General features: G+C 48.3%; 1 protein-coding gene across 7 annotated transcripts in view; it reads right to left on the reverse strand.

Annotated features, from left to right (window-relative positions):
• Positions 1-21,843, reverse strand: part of TMEM132C (transmembrane protein 132C) — a 210,410-nt gene that overhangs the window by 140,546 nt on the left and 48,021 nt on the right. Inside the window, exon 1 of one of the 7 annotated variants that reach the window (XM_053280215.1) lies at positions 7,925-7,970. The exons of the other annotated variants lie outside the window; for them this stretch is intronic. The gene's annotated coding sequence lies outside the window, so the exon portion shown is untranslated. Of the gene's footprint in view, positions 1-7,924; positions 7,971-21,843 lie in introns of those variants that run through there. 7 annotated transcript variants of the gene reach the window in all.

Genomic DNA, 21,843 nt, shown 5'->3' on the forward strand with positions numbered 1-21,843 from the left:
TGCCAAGGATCAATCCAGGTAGATTATTAGGAGCCAGAGAGTCTATACAGGAGCCAAGAGTTGGGAACAACCCCAAGTTAGGTAGATGATCAGGAACCAGAAGGTCACGCAAGCCATCAGGAGTCCGCAGACTGGAGAACCGAGGGGACATCCCACACCAGAACAAGGTGACCTTGTTACATGATACAGAGGCAAGGATAACTTCAGACAAGAAGTCTCTTATATTCTTCCTGTCTGCAGGAAGGGTTAAACCTTCACATATCTGTGGGTCGGGGGTGGCCGGAAATTACCTCAGAGGTGATTTCTGGTCACCATTTTGAGTTCAGGAGAGATTGGGAGTCATTTTATGGCTCATTTCCCCCCAAATAAACCATCAAAACCCATTATTTCTGGCCAATATTCTACACTTTGGGGGCATTGCTGGACTGCTGGGGACCAGCAATGCATGGTAGGCCACTACGCCCCACGTTTCTAGGGCCATTTTGCCCCTTTTTTGACATTTTCCCCGACCTCCCAGAAGCTAACTCCAGTTTTCCATGGCCCTAATCACTATTACCGCGGTAGTAGCAGAGAACGGAACCCACACAAATACTAAGGTTCTCCAGTACTGCACTTTTCTCAGTGCTGAGAGGGCCTCTTAAGAGAGATGGAGCCCTCTCTTAAGAGCTCTAGGAGGAAAGAGCTCTCATGTTCTTATCTAGTCGGAGGGCTATAGGCCACCTCCAGCCTCAAAGGCAGGATGCCTCTGAGTACCAGTTGCAGGGGAGCAATAGCAAGAGAGAGGGCATGCCCTTAACTCCTGCCTGTAGGCTTCCAGCAGCATCTGGTGGGCCACTGTGTGAAAAGGGATGCTGAACTAGATGGGCCTTCTTGGGTCTGATCCAGCAGGGCTGTTCTTATGTTCTTATGAAAGCAGTGGGAAGAGCTACACTTCCCAGCATTATACACATGCCTTCCAAGATGGGCTCAAGAGGGTTCCTTAAAGGAGTCCCCCCACAATGCCCCCCCCGGCCTTGAAATGAAGCCCATTGCTTCTACCACTCTCTTACACTATTCAAGCCTCAATCCTGGAATTCTAATTCTAGCTGGCAACCCATCCGCTCTCATTACAGTCAATAACTTTCTCCATTTCCTTAGTCAGGCAGCAGGGGGAGCTCTCCGAGTATCAGACAACAGCTCCTGTATAATTGATCCCTACCCCTCTCTAGCTATTCGGGATGCCATGTCAAAATCCAAATGAACACACCTCTGATTGCCCGGAAATGACAAGTGTGAGGATTCACAGACATGCACAGCCTCTGTAGTAAAGTTCAAAATGAAGAATAACGACTGCATCCGTGCATTCCATCTCTCTATAAAGATTCCCTATGAGCGACCCAGTCCGATGCAGTGAAATGTTGAAAGAACGTTCAATTGGCGGGACAGTCCTCATCCACGAAAGTGGCTTTGTTTTGATCATTAGGGTTCCGGTCTCTTTGGATCATACCAATATGTGAGTTTTGTTTTCAGTCTGGTTACTTGAACTAATAATTAATTCATGAAGAATTATTTCAATTTCCAGCACCAAAAAGGGAGCTGGATTAGAAGATCTCCAAGCTCCTTTCCAACCAGTGTTCCCTATAAGAGGGATTCCCAGATGTTGTAGACTACAACTCGCAGCATCCCCAGCTGCAAGGGCCTTTGGCTGGGGATTGTGCGAGTTGTAGTCAACAACATCTGGGAATCCCTGTTACAGGAAACACTGCTTCCAACTCTAACATGCTATTATACTATAAAAGAACCTTCATCCCAGTGTGTGTGTGTGTGTGTGTGTGTGTGTGTGTGTGTGTGTGTGTGAGTGTGAGTGTGTGTGTGAGTGTGAGTGTGAGTGTGTGTGTGTGTGAGAGAGAGAGAGAGAGAGAGAGAGTGTTACCTAAACTATCATTCTCAGCTTCCTTCTCCACCTCCTGTTTTGAGGTACTGACTGGTGGTTACTATTTGTTTTTAATCTCATATCTCCATAGTGTCATTATGAAGCCAATTTAGAATGAGGGAAGCACTACCCTCACTCCAAATGGACTTCAGAATGATGCTATGTGATGACATAGCACCATTCTCAAGCCATATCAGAGCAAGGGCAAGCCTTCCTGATCTCAATCTAAGGAATTTTTTTAAAAAGCACTTCCAGCTGCCAGGAATCCTGGGAATAACTCCTCAGCTGACATTAAGTCCCCCTCCCACCAGAAATCCTTAACATTACTCCAACCTTTCACCCTGTGAATAATATGGCAATGTTGCATACACACACGTGTGTGTGTGCGCGCGTGCTCAGTCCTAGTTGTAATTCATGTGCCTTTACATTATTTGACCAGAAAACCAGAAGGGGGAATTGGCTTCTCTCCTAGGGATGTGCATGAATCGAGATTCGTGCATAGATCTGAAAGGCAGTTTGGGCACCTTTAAAAGTGAAGAGAGCAGGTCTGCACCTGCTGCTCTGCTGACTACCATAGCTTCTTTCTGGGGTGGCATGCCTCCCCAGCACCCCTCGTGTGGTGGGGGTGCCACCACAGCAGCACACACATGACCTCCACAATCCCAATTCATGCAAATCCCAACTTCCTCCAGGCTGAACGATTTCATAGAATCCTGTCTGCATTCTTTTCCTCAAGCTTCCACAGAAGTAAAAGCCTTGGACACTTAAAAACAAAAACAAAAACCAGAAGCTCAAACATGCAAGAAAAGGACCTAGATCCCACCTGAGGGAGGCAGGCCCCCTAACACAGCCCCCTGCCTTCTGGCCTTCTAGCCACTGAAATTAAACCACAGCAGGTATTACTTGGGGGGAATTTTTGTAACTTATCCACAAGGCTGTTTGGATTTCATCTAAGTGACCTTCCTTACTAAATCTATTCCAATCCTTAAAAAAAAAAAAGCCCCAGTTTATTTCCCAGCCATCTCTGACATCTCCCATGCAAGCATCTTGAAACACTTTGCAGGACCCCCCGTCCCACCCCCTCTTAATCAATGTCAAGATTAAACCAACATGTTTCCAGGCCTGGGTAGAGATCTGGCAGAGAGTTTGTGTAATTATGGGGAAGAGAACGGAGGAAGGCAGATTTTACCACATGTGTGGAGCGGAGAAAGAGAGAGGAAAAGTTCAAAGCAATAAAGAAATTGAAAAAAATAAAATTTCAGTTTCAATGGTATATGCAGGAAAATCAAGAAGAGGCCTCCTCGCAAGAGCAGATCTTAAATGCGTGTGGCATTTGGTGTTTTTATTTTTAAAGGGAAAAGCAAATACGGCCTCACTTTTCAAACAACATCATTACGGTACATGAAGTAGGGCTGGACTCGAATATTTCTCCCCTACAATTGACCATTGTCACCTTAAGTGCCACAGTGGGAAAATGCTTGACTAACAAGAGAAGGTTGCCAGTTCAAATCTCCGCTGGTATGTTTCCCAGACCATGGGAAACACCTATATCGGGCAGCAGCGATACAGGAAGATGCTGAAAGGCATCATCTCACACTACGCAGGAGGAGGCAATGGCAAACCCCTCCTGTATTCTACCAAAGACAACCACAGGGCTCTGTGGGCGCCAGGAGCTGAAATCGATTAGATGGCACACTTTACCTTACCTTACATTTGACAACCCTAACCAAAGGGTGACCTAATAGGGTGACATTTGACCACCTTAACCAGACTCTGTGCCACAGAGTATAGTGTTGTTGGGTCCAATAGGGATCCCTTTTATAGGGGTAATAGAACAATTATTAGATTTTTGTTCTAGATCGGGCCTTCCAGAATAACCTTCTAGTGACCTAGGGCCTCACTTATCGACCATATATTTGCTTCTCCAAATGAAGAAGCACTGCTGCCAGAGCAGGTTGATCTGTGGGAAAAGGTTAGGAACAGAGGAAGCTGCCATCTACTGAGTCAGGCCATTGGTCTAGCTCGCTCAGTATTGTCTTCACAGACTGGCAGCAGCTTCTCCAAGGTTGCAGGCAGGAATCTCTCTCAGCCCTATCTTGGAGATGCTGCCAGGGAGGGAACGGGGAACCTAGATGCAATTCCCAGAGCAGCTCCACCCCTTAAGGGGAATATCTGATAGTGCTCACACTTCTAGTCTCCCATTCATATGTGACCAGGGTGGACCCTGCTTAGCTAAGGGGACAAGTTGTGCTTGCTACCACAAGACCAGCTCTCTTCTAAGAGGAGACCTGTTTGGACCCCTCCCATCCTTGCCCTGACCCCAACCCAAATCAGGCTTCACTGGAGCTGCTTTTTGGGAAAGCAAATGAAGGTGGGCATTCCAGTGGCCGAACACCCATGTCCCATCCAGCTCAGCCCTTAAATTGCAAACTATTATGAAACCTTGGTTGCTTTGGAAGAGAGGCAGTGACATAAGTAGGAATGCAGCTGTGGCTCACTGGTAGAGCATCTGATCTACATGCAGACGGTCCCAGGTTCCATCCTCGGCATCTCCAGGTAGGGCTGGGGAAGAATCTTATACTGGGGATGGGGCCATAGCTCAGGAGCAGAACATCTGCTTTGCATGCCCCAGGTTCAACCCCTGGCAGCATCTCCAGGAAGGGCTAGAGAGACTCCTGCCCGAAACCTTGGGAGAGCTGCTGCCAGTCGGTGTAGACCAGGCCTGCTCAACTTTGGCCGTCCTGCAGATGTTGGCCTACAATTCCCATAATTCCTGGCTATTGGCTGCTGTGTCTGAGAATTATGGGAGTTGTAGTCCAAAAACAGCTGGGGGGCCTTAGCTGAGCAGGCCTGGTGTAGACAGTACTGAGTTAGATGGCACAATGGTCTGACTCAGTATGCAGCAGCTTCTATCTTCTTAACACAGTAAATAAGATAACATTTCAAAAATGCAGGCAATTCTTACAGCCCTGGTTTACATGCATTTCTATCTCTTATAACCCTAGCAGTGTTCTTATGAAGAAAGGTCACCTTTTTGACCTATCCTCCTCCTTTTTTTTTTTAAACAAAGGCATTTCTAACTTTGGCATGTAAAGAAAACATCCTGAGGTTAAGAAAGAGGGGCAGCTTCTTTCAACTCAAGGATGATAGACAGTTTAGGACAGGCAGAAAGGATCAGAACGCACAGTGCCTTGAAATTCACCCATCTCTTCACAGCTCCTCCTTATCCTCACATTTTTCTGCCCAGCTTTCTAACAGGAATACTTGGAACAGGGAGGGTTCCTTGCCGTCTCAAGCAGGGTCCTCTCAACAACTCTTGATTAGCCCTAATGTTTTGATACACACTCCCCCCCCCCGGGCCTCGAAAAGGCAAAAAATAACACGATGCCACTACGGACCAAAGAAGAGCTCAATAAATATACCCTCAACTACCCAACACCACCGTTACCCTCTTAATGCATTTCTGCTGAAATCACTTTGCCCAGAAGCCAGGCCATGGAAATGAAAACAAAGAATACGAATTGCATTCAGGTTTACCTATCTAACTCATATTCCTGAAGAAGTCAAGCCAAAATTAAACCCCCACCCCCACTCCGCTTCTTTGACCAAATGATAATTTCTCTCCTCGAGCATGCTTGGTGCCATGACCCCGACAGTGTTTCAGTTTCTGTCTAATTTGGCTTCCTCCCAAAGAAGCTCCCAGCATCCTTCAGGCCTCGGCAACCTTTTCACTCCCAAGAGAGGAAGCAATATGTTACCTAACATCTGGCCAGACATGTAGTTGGCTGACCTAGATATGGCTTATTGCAGATGTTGCCCATCAGAATATGGAGGAAGAGGGCAGGACAGAGATTAAACGTCACATGATCAAGGAAGTCCTGATTGGCCAGCACGCAGGTTCATTCTCGGGACCGATCCTTTAGGACTTCAGCATGTCAGCTGCTGCCATATGCTCTCTCCAAGGACTGGTTCACACTAGCTCTGACAAATGCTTGACACCCGAAAGATCAAGAAATGCCCTGCATGTGTGAATGAGTCATCACAGCATCATTACTCCAGATCAGGGACAGAGCAGTGCCACCGACAACCCAAATCTCCTCAAAGGCAAATGTATTTCTCTGGAGTCCGTTCACACCTTGCAGCTGTGAGTGGCTAACTATCAGGGAAGCTATCTCCATTCCATAAACGTAAGAAGTGTAAATTGGTGCAGAGTTGCACTACTGTGATCTTGCATCACAGGGGTGAACGCATATGAAGCTACCTTATAACAAAGCAGATCTTGAGTACATCTAGCTAGTATCATCTTCTCTGATTGGCATCAGCAACTCTGGCAAAGAACCTTGCCCGTTCCTGCTCCCCGAGCTGTTTTTGGACTGGAGCTGCCAGGAATTGAACCTGGGACCTTCTGCGTGCAAAAAGCAGGTGCTCTTCCACTGAGCTATGGGCGCATCCCCAAAAGAAGGGGGTTAATGATGGACTCTCCACTTTAGGAGGACAGAAAGAGATCTTATACATTTGGCCAATGCCACCAGTTTTAACTATAGTGACTGGCAGTGGCTCTCCCAAGGTTTTGGGCAGGGGTCTTTTCCATCCCTAGCTGGAGATGCTGCCAGAAATTGAACCTGGGAGTTCTGTATATAAAAGCAGACGCCCTTCTGCTAAGCGATGCCACCATCTCCAATACAGGAGACTTTCCCAGCCCTACCTGGCGATGCCAGGGATTGAACCTGGGAGCTTCTGCATGGCAAGCAGATGTTCTACCCCTGAACTATGGATGGTCCTGATAGTGCCTATACATCCCACTGGCCTGCCCAGTTCAGTATTGTATTATCTGATGGGCGGATGCTCTGGTGGGTTTTAAAAGGGTGGCTGTGCAGCTCCAAAAACAACTTGCAAAAGTAAGAATTATTTTAAGTATTTCACATAGGTATGTATGAGGCTGCAAACAGCTTGGGCCCTGGGTATTTAAGAGAATGTCTTCTTTGCTATGAACCACACCATCCATTGAGATCATCTGGAGAAGTCCCTCTGCATTTGCTACCAGCTTGTCTGCTGGCTACTCAGGGATGGGCCTTCTCCATTGCTGCCCCAAGGTTTTGGAACATACTTCCTGCTGAAATAAGAGCCTCTTACAACTTTTAAAAGGGCAGTCAAGATGCATTTGTTCACCCAGGCTTTTAATTAGATATTGTTTTAATAGTTTTCACTTCTTAAATTTTAATTGTTGAAATGTGTCAATCTTTTTATTGGTCGTTTTTATTGTTTTGTAAACTGCCCAGAGAATTTGTGTTTGGGGTGGTATAAAAATATGTTAAATAAATAATAAAATAAATAAATACCAAATCCCAAAGTTGTTGTTTTCAGAGCAAAATGTTTGATTCTGTTCCCATGCATTCCGAAAACGAATGCACATCTAGTGTAAGTCTAGGAGATTGCCTATTCTTCCTTACACCAGCTTTGCTGGTGTGGATGAGAGAGGTACTGAATTCTTCCCCACCAATCCTTTCTGCCTCTGTGCTGCTTTGTGGAATATCATGGCTCTTCCCTGTTTACCAAGACAGGCCAAAGCTTCTGGCATCTCAAGACATCAGCAGCCAATGAACCAATTCCAGTCTGCATTTAAGAGCTATTTGCATGCCCAGCAACCAAGGGGCAAAGGCTACTGAAAAAATAAAAGGGCCACAAATCAAAGTTGACATTCTTAATATTTTGAAGGGCAATTTTCCTAACAAATAAACAAACAAAGAACCGAAAGTAAGAAAGAAAGACATCAACATGCTCCAGCAGGTGGACTCCCCAAATAAACTCAACGGGGTGCTCAAAAGCCATGCCCTAGAGATCATTAGCTCCAAACTGAAAGAAGAGAAATGGTTTACTCGATACTCAGAAAGGGAGCATTGAGCACACTGAAATAATTAGAGGAAGCTACTGCTGTAGTTTGGGTGGTTCATTTCTGTCAAAAATAAAAAGAGGTCTTTGAATAATGATCCCCAACACTCCACTCGTGATTACCGTTTCCTGATGATTAATCAAGTTCCAAAGTCACCATCTCCTGCCTCCCCGCCCGGCTCCTCTCTCTTGATCATTTCCCTGAAAGCAGAGAACAAAGACAGGTGGGGGCTTTGGGTACTGAAGTGTTGCGGGGGGGGGAGTTATATGTGTATTCTTCTTTGGATGCTCTGTACCAACAGCATGTGGAGGCCCCCAGCTTCAAACCCTCCACAAGCTCTGTTCTCTGAAGATCAGAGACTGGCTGGTTTGGTCTGGTCTCCCAAATGAAAAGATACAAAGCCCCTCTTCATAAATCACCTCCATATTTAGACTCAATGTTCCTCCAAATACGAGATGAGCAACCGTGCAAAAGGTCTTTCTGTGTCCTACGTCGGTGAGTTTCCTGCAGGCCTGAGGGGCTTGCGGGCTTCTTCCCTCCCTTCCCACTTTTCTTCTCTTGATGACGCTTAAAAACATCTCATGTGGAATTTTATGAAACCTTGAGTTCATTCTCATGACCAGCACTAGCCCAGGTAGGGCTGGTTGTGTGATCTGCTGGGATTGGGATCTACCGTGGTTCTCCTCCACTGGGTAGCCTGGATTCTGTACCCAGAAGTGAGGCAGAAGGGCATGCTTCCATACGGCCAGGCAGAAAGAGCATCCAGCAGTGGGGAACGTCCCCAATACATTGTGCTCCTCACACAGTGCATTGTGGGATGCGGGAGGACGCAGCCTGCTTTCCCCCTTCTAGCTCTGGCATCGCTCACCTGCCAGTCATAGGAACACAGGAAGCTGTCATCTACTGAGTCAGACCATAGCTTCATCTAGCTCAGTATTGTCTTCACAGACTGGCAGCTGCTTCTCCAAGGTTGCAGGCAGGAATCTCTCTTAGCCTTGTTTTGGAGATGCTGCCAGGGAGGGAACTTGGAGCCTTCTGCTCGTCCCAGAGTGGCTCCATCCCGAGGGGAATATCTGACAGTGCTCATACTTCTAGTCTCCCATTCATATGCAACCAGGGTGGACCCTGCTTAGCTAAGGGGACAAGTCATGCTTGCTACCACAAGACCAGCTCTCCTCTCCGGTCATGTGGGGCACACTGCACAAGCAATCCCAGAGCAGCGAGGATTTGGGGGTGGGGGAGGTAAGCTTGTGTCCTGCCTTCTCCTCATCCCCACCAAAAACGGTCACGCGAATTGCCTTCTTGTGCATTAATATGGGCCTTTGTTTCTCCCAAAAGCAAAGAGCTGCAGATCAGAAGCCCATGAAACAAGTATCAAAGAGGAGAACCATCCCCCCGCCATAAAAAACATGGGGATCCAACTTTGGTCTTCCTACACACAGTGCTCCACCATGGAGCCCGTCAACACCCTCTCCTCTCCGTCTCAGTGCTGGGCAGCCCAAATTAAAAAACAAACAACCACCCTTGTAAATAATAACAATAATGCAAATAAATCTTCCCCCAGCTGCACTAAATAGCCACATATTTAGTAAATACAGCCAGGCTAGGAATTAGTCGTAATGTAATGTCCACACAGCTTGCGACTAATGCCCTCGTGAGACGAGCGCGCCATGGATTTTCTGCGCATCGGTCAACCAGCTTTACCGGTTTAGATTGCTGAGTGCAGTAATCACTAGATCGTCTCGATTCATTCCCATCTGGGGGGGGGGGGTTTGCTGAGACAATACGGGATTACCATCATCTGTGAGATCAGGGCCAGAGGGAAGAGGGTGGAGAAAAGAGAAATACACTTTTGGAAATGGATTTTTGAATAAAGAGTGCACAACAAAAGAGCATGTGCGGGCGTGGTGGTGGTGGAGGAGTTCTTTTTAAAAATGTTTACAGACACACAAATAAGTAATACCTGAGACAGGCAGCTTAAGAGATACCCTTAAGCACATACAGAGAGGCCAGAGTATATTAATCCCAGGTAAAAACACACTTTGGAGCCATAAGCTGTCGTTTTAATAACACACACATTCATTCCCCCACTCGGCACCGAGAGCCTAAAGCCATGACAAGCCAAACGCTGGAAAACTTTTCCTCTCCGGCAAACACCGGCAGACCTGGGAACAAGGCAATGGCTTTTGTTGCTGTGGCAACAGGAAAACACCCAGACAGTGGGGCCTTTTCTTCCTGCCCACCCCCTTTAATTTCACAATTCACAGTGAACGTCCAACATTGTTTCCTTATGGAACTTCACAGGTTTAACCTGCACAGGCTCGGGCTAATTGAAGTCTGAAGGGGTTAAAATGGCTCCTGGCCTATCGGACATCAGTGGAGCTACATTTTACTTACTTACTTATTTATCATGTATATCCCGTGGTTATGTGTATCTTCACAACAACCCTGTGAGGTAGGTTAGGCTGAGCGATTCATGACTGGCCCAGAGTCACCCAGCAAGTCTCGTGGCTGAATGGGGATTTGAACTCCGGTCTCCCCGGTCCTAGTCCAGCGCTCTAACCACTACGCCATGCTGGCTCTCATGTGGACAAAGAGAACTTACTGACTTTAGGCCTAGCTTGACCTCAGCAGTGCCAAAGATGACACTTCCATTTATTCCTAAAGCCCCCAATGGTCCAAGTCCTGTATTCAAAATAGGCACATTCTCTTCTCCTTTGCACCTCCCTATTTCCTTAGATCAATGAGCGATAAGGTTGCTGACCCTGCATGGGAGGATTGCTGGTCTTGTGGAAGCAAGCATGAATTGTTCCCTTTGCTAAGCAGGGTCCATCCTGGTTTGCATTCGAATGGGAGGCTACACGTTTGATCACTGTAAGATACTACCCTTAGGGGAGGAGGCCGCTCTGGGAAGAGCACCTCTATGCTTGCATAAAGAAGGTTCCAAGTTCCCTCCCTGGCAGCATCTCCAAGATAGGGCTGAGAGAGACTCCTGCCTGCAACCTTGGAGAAGCCGCTGCCAGTCTGTGAAGACAATACTGAGCTAGATGGACCAATTGTCTGACTCAGTATAAGGCAGCTTCCTACGTTCCTATTTACTCTGACAGGCAGCAGCTTTAAAGACAGAAAACCAGACGGAAAGACTGAAATAAATATTAAGATTGTTTTACATGGGGTGGTATATAAATGTGACAGGCAGACAGACAGACAGACAGGAAGATACTTGCTTAGCACCTGCTACTTGATCCAGAGATGCCAGAAATTGAACTCAAGATCTTCTGTGTACTCTACACCAGTGAGCTAGGTGGGGACATGAGTCGCTTTTAAATAATTCATCACATTTTTGGTGACAGGTCTTAAATCAATTTTAGGCACTGGTCTACCCCTCTCTTTGGATTCTTCCTTCTTTCTCAGCACAGCCACGGATGGGAAAGGGCTCCAAGACAGACTCCGAAGCACTATCCCCGCCACAAAGACGACCATGTGCCCTATCTCAGCTCACGGTTTCCACCAACTTTATGGCAGTGGGTGGCTTCCGAGCCCCTCATTTGATCAGAGCGAAATAATCCAAGCCCTCCTTTCAACCCTGTGACAAGAGAGTCAATATAAATCACGGCCTTCCCAGCAAGGGCTCTACCCGCAGACAATCAACCATGGCAGGATCTCAAAGCCTCACCTCGACCATTGTAAAAAAAGAAATTTGCTAGTCTGGGAAAGAGAGGTGGGGGAGGGAAGACCGCACTTTTACAAGACTGCAGTCAAACCTAAACCCTGGAGAATTTATAGTAGGCATGGGGGAAATGGAGGGGTCATTCCCATGTCAGATGTTGCCATTCTGTTTTTAACAACAGTGTCTTGGGTGGTTTTTAAAGCTGTCGGTTCCCAAAGCTAACTCTCAAAGCAAAACTTACCAACAGAATGCTCTTTTTGTTTAAGAGCCAATTGGTCGTTTATCCATGGACCCAAAAGGCACGTCAGGCTTTGGACTGCTTCTCCTCTATGCTTCTTGCCACCCAGTGGTAACAAAGAAAGGAAAATGTAAGAAAACGTTGCTGGTAGGCATATGCCTGCCTCACCCCACAGATGGACAAGAAATTCCCTGCACTGGAGTGGAATACTCTTTTTTTCCCTCCTCCATCTGCTGAGCTTCTCCGTCTTTATAGAATTGTTGAGAGGCAACTGGATTGTTGCACTGTATGAATTTTGGACTGTACCACTGTAAAGCACCAGGGATCTCAAACCAGAGATTCTGCCACTAGGGTTCAGGAATCATACTCCTTGCACCACTAAGGGAACTCTCAGGGAGAGGGAATGACTGGCCTGGACTCTGCTGCACTACAGCGCCGCCCATATAATGGTCAGAGTAGGTACTGCAGCTCTTCAGCCCAGGTGACTTGAGAACCAACAGGGTCCTGGCTGGCTCTAGAAAACTTCTGCATTGGGCTTCAGTCTGAGCAACTTGTTTGACCAGGGAACAACACAGCCCAGTGCAGTCTGGAGCCCTGACCACCAGCTGTCTTTATCACATCTCTTGCCCTCCTATTCTTGTGGGGTTGATCTGATACTTAGCGGCTAGCCTACGTCTTCTGCCTCTGGCCCTTTGATCATTGCCTTCCTGTGCAGAAGCCAGATCTCAGCCTATTCTGACCCTGGGCCCTGACACACTTCCAGCTGCAGTTTGAAGTCCACAATTAAAAGCCATACAAGAGCCTCTCATTTGAAGGATGGGAGAGAGAGAGAGAGAGAGAGAGACTGTGCAGACCTGCACAAAGGAAGATGCTGGGAGAGAGAGAGAGAGAGAGAGAGAGAGAGAGAGAGAGAGAGAGAGAGAGAAGAGGGGCATAGCATGCAGACAGAAAATAGGGAAGAGAAATGAGGACGCATACCCATGTTCTCAGTCCATGAAAAGCATGCTTATTGAGGTATGCACAGAGAGGCACTTAAGAGATTCCCCCTTAGGATATCTGTGTCCCTGATCAAAAGGTCAAGAAGAGATGCAACACACACGATGGGCCAGCTGTCGATCAGGCTCTCGCATGAAAGAGGAGAGCTCGGAGCTTTGCAGAGGATGGCTTCTCCCAAAGGGTAGCAAACAATGGGTGCACTTTGTGTGGAAGTGCATTAGAGAGAGAAGCGAGATCTTTACAGCAGACCCATTTGTTAAAGGGAAACGGGGCTGGGGATCGGAAGTGCTGCACTGGCTCGGTCAAACTGGGCCAAAAGGCTGAGAACACGAAGTACTGGGGCTGTAGCTCAGTGGCCGAGCATCAGCCTTGCATGCAGAAGGCCGCCGGTTCAATCCTGGGCATCTCCAGGTAGGGCTGGGGAAGACTCTCATCTTGGGGATGGGGCTGTACCTTGGTGATAGAGCGTCTGCTTTGCATGCAGAAGGCCCCAGGTTCTGTCTCTGGCACAGGGCCGGCCCAAGGGATGGGGGCACCCAGGCAACATGGGCACCCCAAGCCCCCTGCCCCGTCTGCTCGTTTAGTCAGGCACCTCCCATCGGGTGGGTGCGAGTGGGCACGTGATGGAGCAATCAGGTGCTCCTCAACATTGCCACTCTCTTGCTCTCCGTCCTCCTCATTGCTACAGCAAAAGGAAGGGGAGCTTTCTCCTCACCCACTGTGGCAAGACAGGGCAGCCCGCCGAGATGAAAAGAAGAAGGGGCAGGTGACGAGGATGGGGAGCACTGTCTTTGCCACCTGCTCTCTTTGCTGCAGCGGGCAGCCCACCTCTGCCACTGCGGCGCATTACAGTGACATCACCACCATGCCAACACCATTATAATGGGCTGTGGCAGGCCCGTAGCAGGAGGGGAGCGGCCCACCAAGGGGGAGGAGAACAAGGATGAAGAGAACCTGCTCGGTCCATTGTCCACTGGCTTGCCCACTCCCTTGCTTTTGCTCACTCAGCCACTTTCCCCCGCTGGTCTTGGGAGTGACACGTGATCCGGACAGTCGTCACCCCTCCCCACTTGGTGCCCCAGGCGACCATATAGTTCACCTAGAGGGCAGAGTGACAGCATCTCCAGGTAGGGTTGGAAGAGACTCCAGCCTGAAACCTTGAAGAGCCAGTCCTTGCAGTCGATACTGAACTAAATGGACCAAGCATTTGACTTGGTAGAAGGCAGCTTCCTATATTTCCAAGGATGAAAACTGGCTCAAATAAGACTAGAATCATCCAGTTTGATTCTAGAGGAGAGGAGAGCTGGTCTTGTGGTAGCAAGCATGACTTGTCCCCTTAGCTAAGCAAGGTCCACCCTGGTTACATATGAAAGGGAGACTAGAAGTGTGAGGACTGTAAGATATTCCCTTCAGGAGATGGAGCCACTCCGGGAAGAGCAGAAGGCTACAAGTTCCCTCGCTGGCAGCATCTCCAAGATAGGGCTGAGAGAGATTCCTGCCTGCAGCCTTGGAGAAGCCGCTGCCAGTCTGTGAAGACAATACTGAGCTAGATAGACCAAGGGTCTGACTCAATGAGGCTATTCACATGATGGGGCGAAATCGGGCTAGCGGAGGCTAGCCCAATTTCACCCCATCGTGTGACCCACCGGGCTCGGCTGCAAGCCCGGTGGTTCCTAGGCAGGTAACCCACCTAACTACCCCTGCCCAAAAACCAGATTTGCGGAGCGAGCGCTCCACAAACCTGGTTTTAAAGATTGCGAGTAGCTGTGGCGCGGCTCCATGCCGCGATTACTCATGAGTAGACCCCTAGAGGGGGAGGTAAAAAGCTGCCTCCCGGCTCCAGGGGTCTCCCCAGTATGCCCTGGGCGTGCGCACAGGGCATACTGGAGCGTCCAGGGGGTTCGTGGCCCCCGAGCTCCCCAGCCCCCACCAGCTCCATCACGGAGCCGGCAATCGTGTGGGTGGCCGATCTGGCCACCCAGGGCTTGCGCTCTGACCGTGAGCGGGGAGAGCAGACTTAGCCCGCTCTCCCTGCTCACTCTTACGAACCGGGTCTCACTGATCATGAGACCCGGCTCAATATGAGACAGCTTCCTATGTTCTAGTTTGCACTAACCAAGGTTTAGAATCCATACCATGGCTTGTGCTTCCAAACATACAGCCAAACCATGGTCCCCTGCTAACTGAGCAAAGAGGCACCTTTTAAAAGTGGTGATTCTCTTTATTGAGCAGGGGGAGAGCAACTGGTCCTATCCATTCCAAGCACAGCATCCCTCCAGTGGCTGTTGCTAGTTTCTCTCTTACATTTCTTTTTAGATTGTGAACCTTTGGGTGGGCCGGGATTCTTCCCTTCTTCCTTCCTTCCTTGAAACCGCTTTGGGAACTTTCATTGAAAAGCGGTATATAAATATTCATGGAAGTCGAGTGGTATGTCTGTTTTTGTTTTCCATTGTCTCAGTACACTTTCTTCGGCAATGCAGAAATGGCAGAATTAAAATACGGGTGTGTCCGATTCAGATATACCGTGGCGATTTTAAGAACATAAAGAGTGCGCTCAGGGTGAGAACCTCTCAACCCTCCTCCACAGACAGCGGGAGAATAGCTGCCTGGATTGCTCTTGATCCTCAAAGTGTTTCACCATATAAGAATGTTTTTCCCTTGGAAAAAAGATTATATTTATGACTAAAGCCTAGTAAAAAAACTACTCTGACATTCTTCATAGCTGCAGCTAATTCAAGCAGACTGACAGTCTGATTGAAAGAGATTATATATCAACATGAAGAACAATCCAGGCAGATGGGATTTTTTTTAAAAAAAATCTGTATTGGATATTTTTATAGCTGCTTTTGAGCATAAAACCTTTCCTCCCATCACCTCAGTGTACTTCAACTCCAGACACCTTTTTCCGATTTTCCAGATCTGGAGAGAAAAGTGCCAGGGAAGAGGGGTGGAATGAGGAGCCTGAGTGCTGAGGTAAACTGTGAGTAGGGGGAGCGTTCCGTGCTCCTCACCCCCCTCAACCCTCTTGTTTCAAAAATCAGCACCCTGCTTTATAAGTGATTGAGCTAGACCCAAATAAAAAGACTCACATCTGCCAACATTGCTTGTAGTTCTGCCTCAGTTTCCCAATGTGTATAGCCAGTATGTTTTTAAAAGGCTTGGGACCAGGATATGATCCTGCACAGGATATGATCTCAGTTTACTACGAAGGCCTTCAGGTGTGCCCTGCCCCCATTCAAGACACAGAAAGCAAGACATGAGACAGGGTCTTTTCTGTTATGGCACCCACCCTTGGAAACTCCGTGCCTCGGGACACTTGTTTGTCCCTTGCTGACGGCATTTCCCCACCTTGTGAAAATCTATTGGTTTGTTAGCGCCTTGGATCTGATTATCGAGTGAGTGAAACTCACTCGAGTGAAACTCTTCCGGGAAGGTTCCCCGCCACCAACACAATATCAAATCATTAAAATTTGAGAGATTGCTTTCAACGGTCACCTAAAGATCGATGCCCAGTTCCTGGAGACTTGGGCCAAACACCATAGGATGTTCTACAGACTCCTGAATCCTAACCTTGCCCTTGCTGATTTTTGAAATCTGACCACCTGCCTGTCTATGTGATGTTGTTGGTGATGGCCGCAAGCTTGGATGGTTTTAAGTGGGGCTTATTTTATTTATTATATTTGCACACCACCCCAATCGTACATCTCTGAGTGGTTTACAACATCAAACTAATTTAAACAAACATTTTTTTAAAAATAATACAATTAAAAATCACCTAGTTAAAAAGCTTGGGTGAATAAATGCATCTTTAAAGACTTTTTTAAAGCTGTCAGATATGGGGAAGCTCTCAGTTCAGGAGGGAGCACATTCCAGAGACTTGGGGTAACAACAGAGAAGACCCGTCCCAGAATAGCCACCAGATGAGCTGGTGGCAACAGCAGACGGATGATCCTTGGATGATCTCAGTGGGCTCCTAGTGGAGAAGACATTTTCTTAAATACCCTGGGCCAAAGCTGGGCTTTAGGGCTTTATAGGTTATAGCCAGCACCTTGTATTTGGTCTAGACAAATTCATAGAGGATAGGACTATCAAGAGCTACTAGTCTTGATGGCTAGAGGGAGGCTATAGGATCCCTCCAGGATCACAGGGAGGATGTCTCTGAAGACCAGTTGCAGGGAAGCAATAGCAGAAAAGGGGGCATGCCTTCATCTCCTGGGTCGTGTGGCATCCCAAGGCATCTGGATGGCCACTATGGGAAATAGGATCCTGGGCTAGATAGACAGCCTTAGGCCTGATCCAGCAAGGCTGTCCTTAAGTTCTTAGATCACCTTCATCTGGCCCTTCAGACCATACAATTCCTAGCTTAGAGGCATATGACCCGTACCTGTTATGGGCTATGCCAGATGTCCTCGGATGTCGTTGGACCACAATACCCATCATCCTCAGCCACCATGACCTTTGGCCGGGGATGATGGGAGTTGTGATCCAACGGGATCCAAGGACCCACATTTGAGAACCTCTGGGCTGGGCTCTTTAGCTCTGAACGCACTGAATCCCAGGATGTGTCCCAGAACCATGGAATAGCTTGTACATTTTAAAAACACCGAACCTCTCTCTCACTCCCCACCCTCCTCCTCTTTGTATAAATCCCACTGACGAAAGGGCTGCCCATTCGCTTTGTGCGCCCCCCCTCCCTTCCTCCTCGTCTCCCCCCCCAAACAGCAAGTAAATCACTCTTTGCAATGAGTGTCATGGCTCTTCGGGCATTGTCTCCCTTTTGGGAAGCGCTGACCCATGGCGGTGCCCCAAATGCTTTGACAAGCTCTGGAGCGGCCTCAGCAGGAGAACGGGATCTGTGAATAGCCGGGAATGGTGAGGTTCCTTTCACAGGAGCTCGGCTCCTTCTCAGAGTAATTAATTCTTTGACTGCCGTGACGGAGGATCCGCTGAACGCAAACAGACTCAGAGGAGGACCTATTATGCTAATGAGCCAGAAGCTGGGAAGGCGGGAGATGCAGGCGCCCAGCAGGACGGCGGCGTCATCTGCGCGCATGCAAACTGCAGGAGCTTGCACGTGTGGCATGGAAACCACCTCAGAGGCCAGGGATCCAGCCAAGCAGGGGACATCCGTGCACACCCTGACTCTCCAGTTGACTTTCTGCCTGCAGCAGGCAGAGGAAGGGACAAGGTGGGTAAAAGGAACTTCAGCCAGTCTGGCACCGCTGGGCGGTTGCCAAAAGCATACCACCTTCTTCTACCACTAGGCATCACTGTTTCAATGGCAGCGACAGCAATAAAAAGGAAAGGGAAAAAAACCTGGTTAGCAGCTGCGTTAGAGTTAGACCGTCTTCGTAGCCTTTGCAACCGAGCATTTATTTATTTATTTATTTATTTATTCCAAAAATCCTTGTATACCTCCTCCGCCAAAGACTCTAGGTGGTGAAAAACAATAACAATAGCAATTTTTAAAAAAAATTTAAAGGGCAAAAGCCTGGTGGAAAAGGTAGGTCTTGAGAAGTGCCTTAAAAGCCACTAAGGAGGGGACTGAATGAATCTGGGCAGGGAGTGTTCCAAAGAAGAGGGGCGGCCACAGAGAAGGCCCTGCTGTGGGCCCAGGCACCACACATTACACCAGGGCCCAGGACACTAAGGAGGGCCAGCTGAGAAGACCTCCCAGGACGGGATACAACTGGCTGAGATATGCAGGGGCTAAGCCCATAAGGGTATTGTAGGTAAGAACCAGCACTTTAAATTGGACCCAGAAGCAAACAGGCAACCAGTGCAGTGGCCATCAAAGAGGTGTGACACTATCAAATCTATGGCCACCCATGAGAAGTCGGCCCACTGCATTCTGGACTAGCTGAAGCTTCCAAATTGTTTTCAAAGGCAACCCTAGGTAGACTGCGTTACCGTAATCCAAGCGAGAGGTAGCAAAGGCAGGAGTGACTGTTGCCAGGGCCTGCTGGTCAAGACAAGGCCATAACTGGAGAACTAGCCGAAACTGGCCAAAGGCACCTCTGGCCACAGCCTCCACCTGCTGTTCAAGCAGGAGCCACGAGTCCAGAAGGACCCCCAGATCACCAACCGTCTCTCTCAAGGGAAGTGTAACCCCGTCAAGAGATAAACTCACACACTGAAATTGGCCAGATCACAAACTGAACAAGAGCAACTCGGTCTGGGAGGGATTAAGCCTGAGCTTGTTTTGGCCCATCCAGGTCCTGACAGCCTCTATGCACTGAGCCAGCACATGAAAAGCATCACCTGTTTGGCCAGGGGTAGGGATATAAAGCTACGTATCATCAGCATATTGATGAAAACTCACCCCAAACTGACGGATGACCAGGCCCAGCGACTTCACGTAGATGTTAAAGAGAATGGGAGCAAGGAATGAGCCCTGTGGAACCAGGGCACAAAACACTCAATCCCAATTGACGCCGACTGGAATCCCCCAGTGAAATAGGACCAAGAGCAGTGCCTCCAAGGTTCAGCCCACTTAGGCGTTCCAGAAGGACAGCACAGCCGATGGTATCGAAAGCCGCTGAGAGATCAAGAAGAACCAAGAGAGGTGCACTTCCCACATCAAGATTACAATAAAGGTCATCCAACATGGCGACCAATGCCGTTTCAGTGCTGTGCTGTGGCCTGAAACCCGTCTGGCAAGGATCCAGAAAATCAGTTTCCTCCAGGACTCTCATCAACTGAGCACAAACCACCTTCTCCAAAATCTTACCAAGAAAAGGAAGACTGGAGATCGGATGATAGTTATCCAGATTTTCAGGGTCGAGAGAAGGCTTCTTCAGGAGAGGGTAGACCATTGTCTCTTTCAGGGCTGATGGAACAAACCCATCCCGAAGATGTGAAACTAAGAACATATGAAACTAAGTTAGATTATAGGGACATAGGAAGCTGTCTTCTACCTAGTCGGAACATTGGTACATCTAGCTCAGTATTCTCTACACCAGGGCTGCTCAACTTCAGCCCTCCTGCAGATGCTGGCCTACAACTCCCATAATCCCTGGCTATTGGCAACTGTAGCTGGGGATTATGAGAGTTGTAGTCCAAAAAAGATGGGGTGGGGAGCAAAGTTGAGCAGGCCTGCTCTACACTGACTGGCAGCCGCTTTCCCAAGGTTTCAGACAGGAATCTCTCTCAGCCCTATCTTGGAGATGCCAGGGAGTGAGCCTGGAACCTTCTGCATGCAAGCATGCAGATTCTCTTCCACAAAACTACAGCCCCATCCCCTAAGGCAGGGGTGTCAAACTGAGGCCCTCCAACTCCCATTATCCCTGGCTACTGGCCATGGTGACTGGGGATGATGAGAGTTGTAGGCCAGCAACAGCTGGAGGGCCACAGTTTGACACCCCTGCCCTAAGGAGAATATTTTATAGCGCTCACATGTAGTCATCCATCCAAACGGAAACCAAATGGGACTCTGCTTAGCAAAGGAAAATTCATGCTTGCAGCCACAAGACCAGCTCGCCTCACATAAACAGGAACATTGGAAGTTGCCTTATACTGACTGGCAGTGATTCTCCAAGGTTACAGGCAGGAGTCTCTCCCAGCCATACAGTATCTGGAGATGCTGCCAGGGAGGGAATCTGGGACTTTCTACATGCAAAGCAGTTGCTCTACCTCTGAGTAGATTCAAATGCTCTACCCATTCCCTAAGGCAGGGCTGCACAACTTGAGCCCTCCTGCAGATGTTGGACTACAACTCCCATCAACTCCCTCCAATCACTATGGCTGGGGATGATGGGAACTGTAGTCCAAAAAGATCTGGAGGATCAAAGTTGTGCAGCCCTGCCCTCAAGAGAATATCTTACACATGAGCATTATTGGCTGTAGCCATCCATCCAAATGCAAGTCAAGACACACCCTGCTTAGCAAAGGGGACAATTCATGCTTGCAATTGCAAGACTGGAAGGTCATACACAAAAGCTGCAGAAAGGGGTAAACAGGCACGTAGCCCAGATTGCAGGTATGTGTGAGCCCACACAACACCTGCAAACCCACCTCGGGAACAACAAGGTACTCTCACTTTCCTCCGCAGGTCCTCCGCAGATCAGCACTGAAAATGGGTCCCAGGAAGCTAGTGGCCATCTTTATGATAGAGTCCTGCAGCTGGAGGGGCCTGTCAGAGAGCTGAGGTGCAGCAGCAGATCTCGTCTGCCAGGTCCCTCTAGCCCCGGGACTCTTTGATAAAGACGTCTGCTGACGGACGAACTTTGTTTTATTTTTTGTGTGGTGAGTTTGCAGAGACACACAGAGCCTCTGCTTGTGCATGGGCATTCGGTGTGGGCTCTTCCTTGCCCCAAATCACCCCCAGATGATTGTGTGAAAGGGCTTTAACTCTCCAGCCTGTTGTTGTCTAGAATTACCAGGAGCATCTCTCCAGAGCTTAGCTGAGAGCTTCTTTCAGTCATGGCACCAGAGAGACATTAACTAGGAGATGAATGTGGGACCTTTGAAATACCTGCATGTATTAGCCAGGATTTCAAAGCAACAAAGGAAGCTGCCTTATACCGAGTCAGACCATTGGTCCATCTAGCTCAGTAATGTCTACACAGACTGGCAGCGGCTTCTCCTGGGCTACCAGCAGGGCTCTCTCAGTCCTATCTGGAGATTCCAGGGAGGGAACATGGAACCTTCTGCATCCAAGCATGCAAATGTTCTCCCCAGAGCAGCCCCATCCCTCAGGGAAATATCTTACAGTGATCACACGCAGTCTCCCATTCAAATGAAAACCAGGGCAGACCCTGCTTAGTAAAGGGGCAATCTATGTTTGCTACCACAAGACCAGCTCTCCTCCCATGCTTCAAATACCAGTAGGAAAGGGAAGAACCTTTACTCTAGAAGAAGTAATTTAACGGCCACATGGAGACAAGAAACTGGAAAAAAAGAAGGGGAAAAAGCAATTGGCCAATGATGAGGTGATCTAATGCAAAAAAAAAAAAAAAAAAGCACACAGAGAGATGTAAAATTGATATGGTGCCAGCTACTGCTCACACGGCAGGTTCCCATTTCATCGTAACCACTTTCTAGCTCTTAAGAGAGAGGCAACACCTTGGTTGCAAAAGGCAGATGAAAAATAACTCTAATTGATCACACTTAGGGCAAAATCAATTTCTAATTAATTG

Source organism: Hemicordylus capensis, chromosome 15 (genome assembly GCF_027244095.1).
Source record: "Hemicordylus capensis ecotype Gifberg chromosome 15, rHemCap1.1.pri, whole genome shotgun sequence".
In the NCBI taxonomy this organism is placed as follows: Eukaryota; Metazoa; Chordata; class Lepidosauria; order Squamata; family Cordylidae; genus Hemicordylus; species Hemicordylus capensis.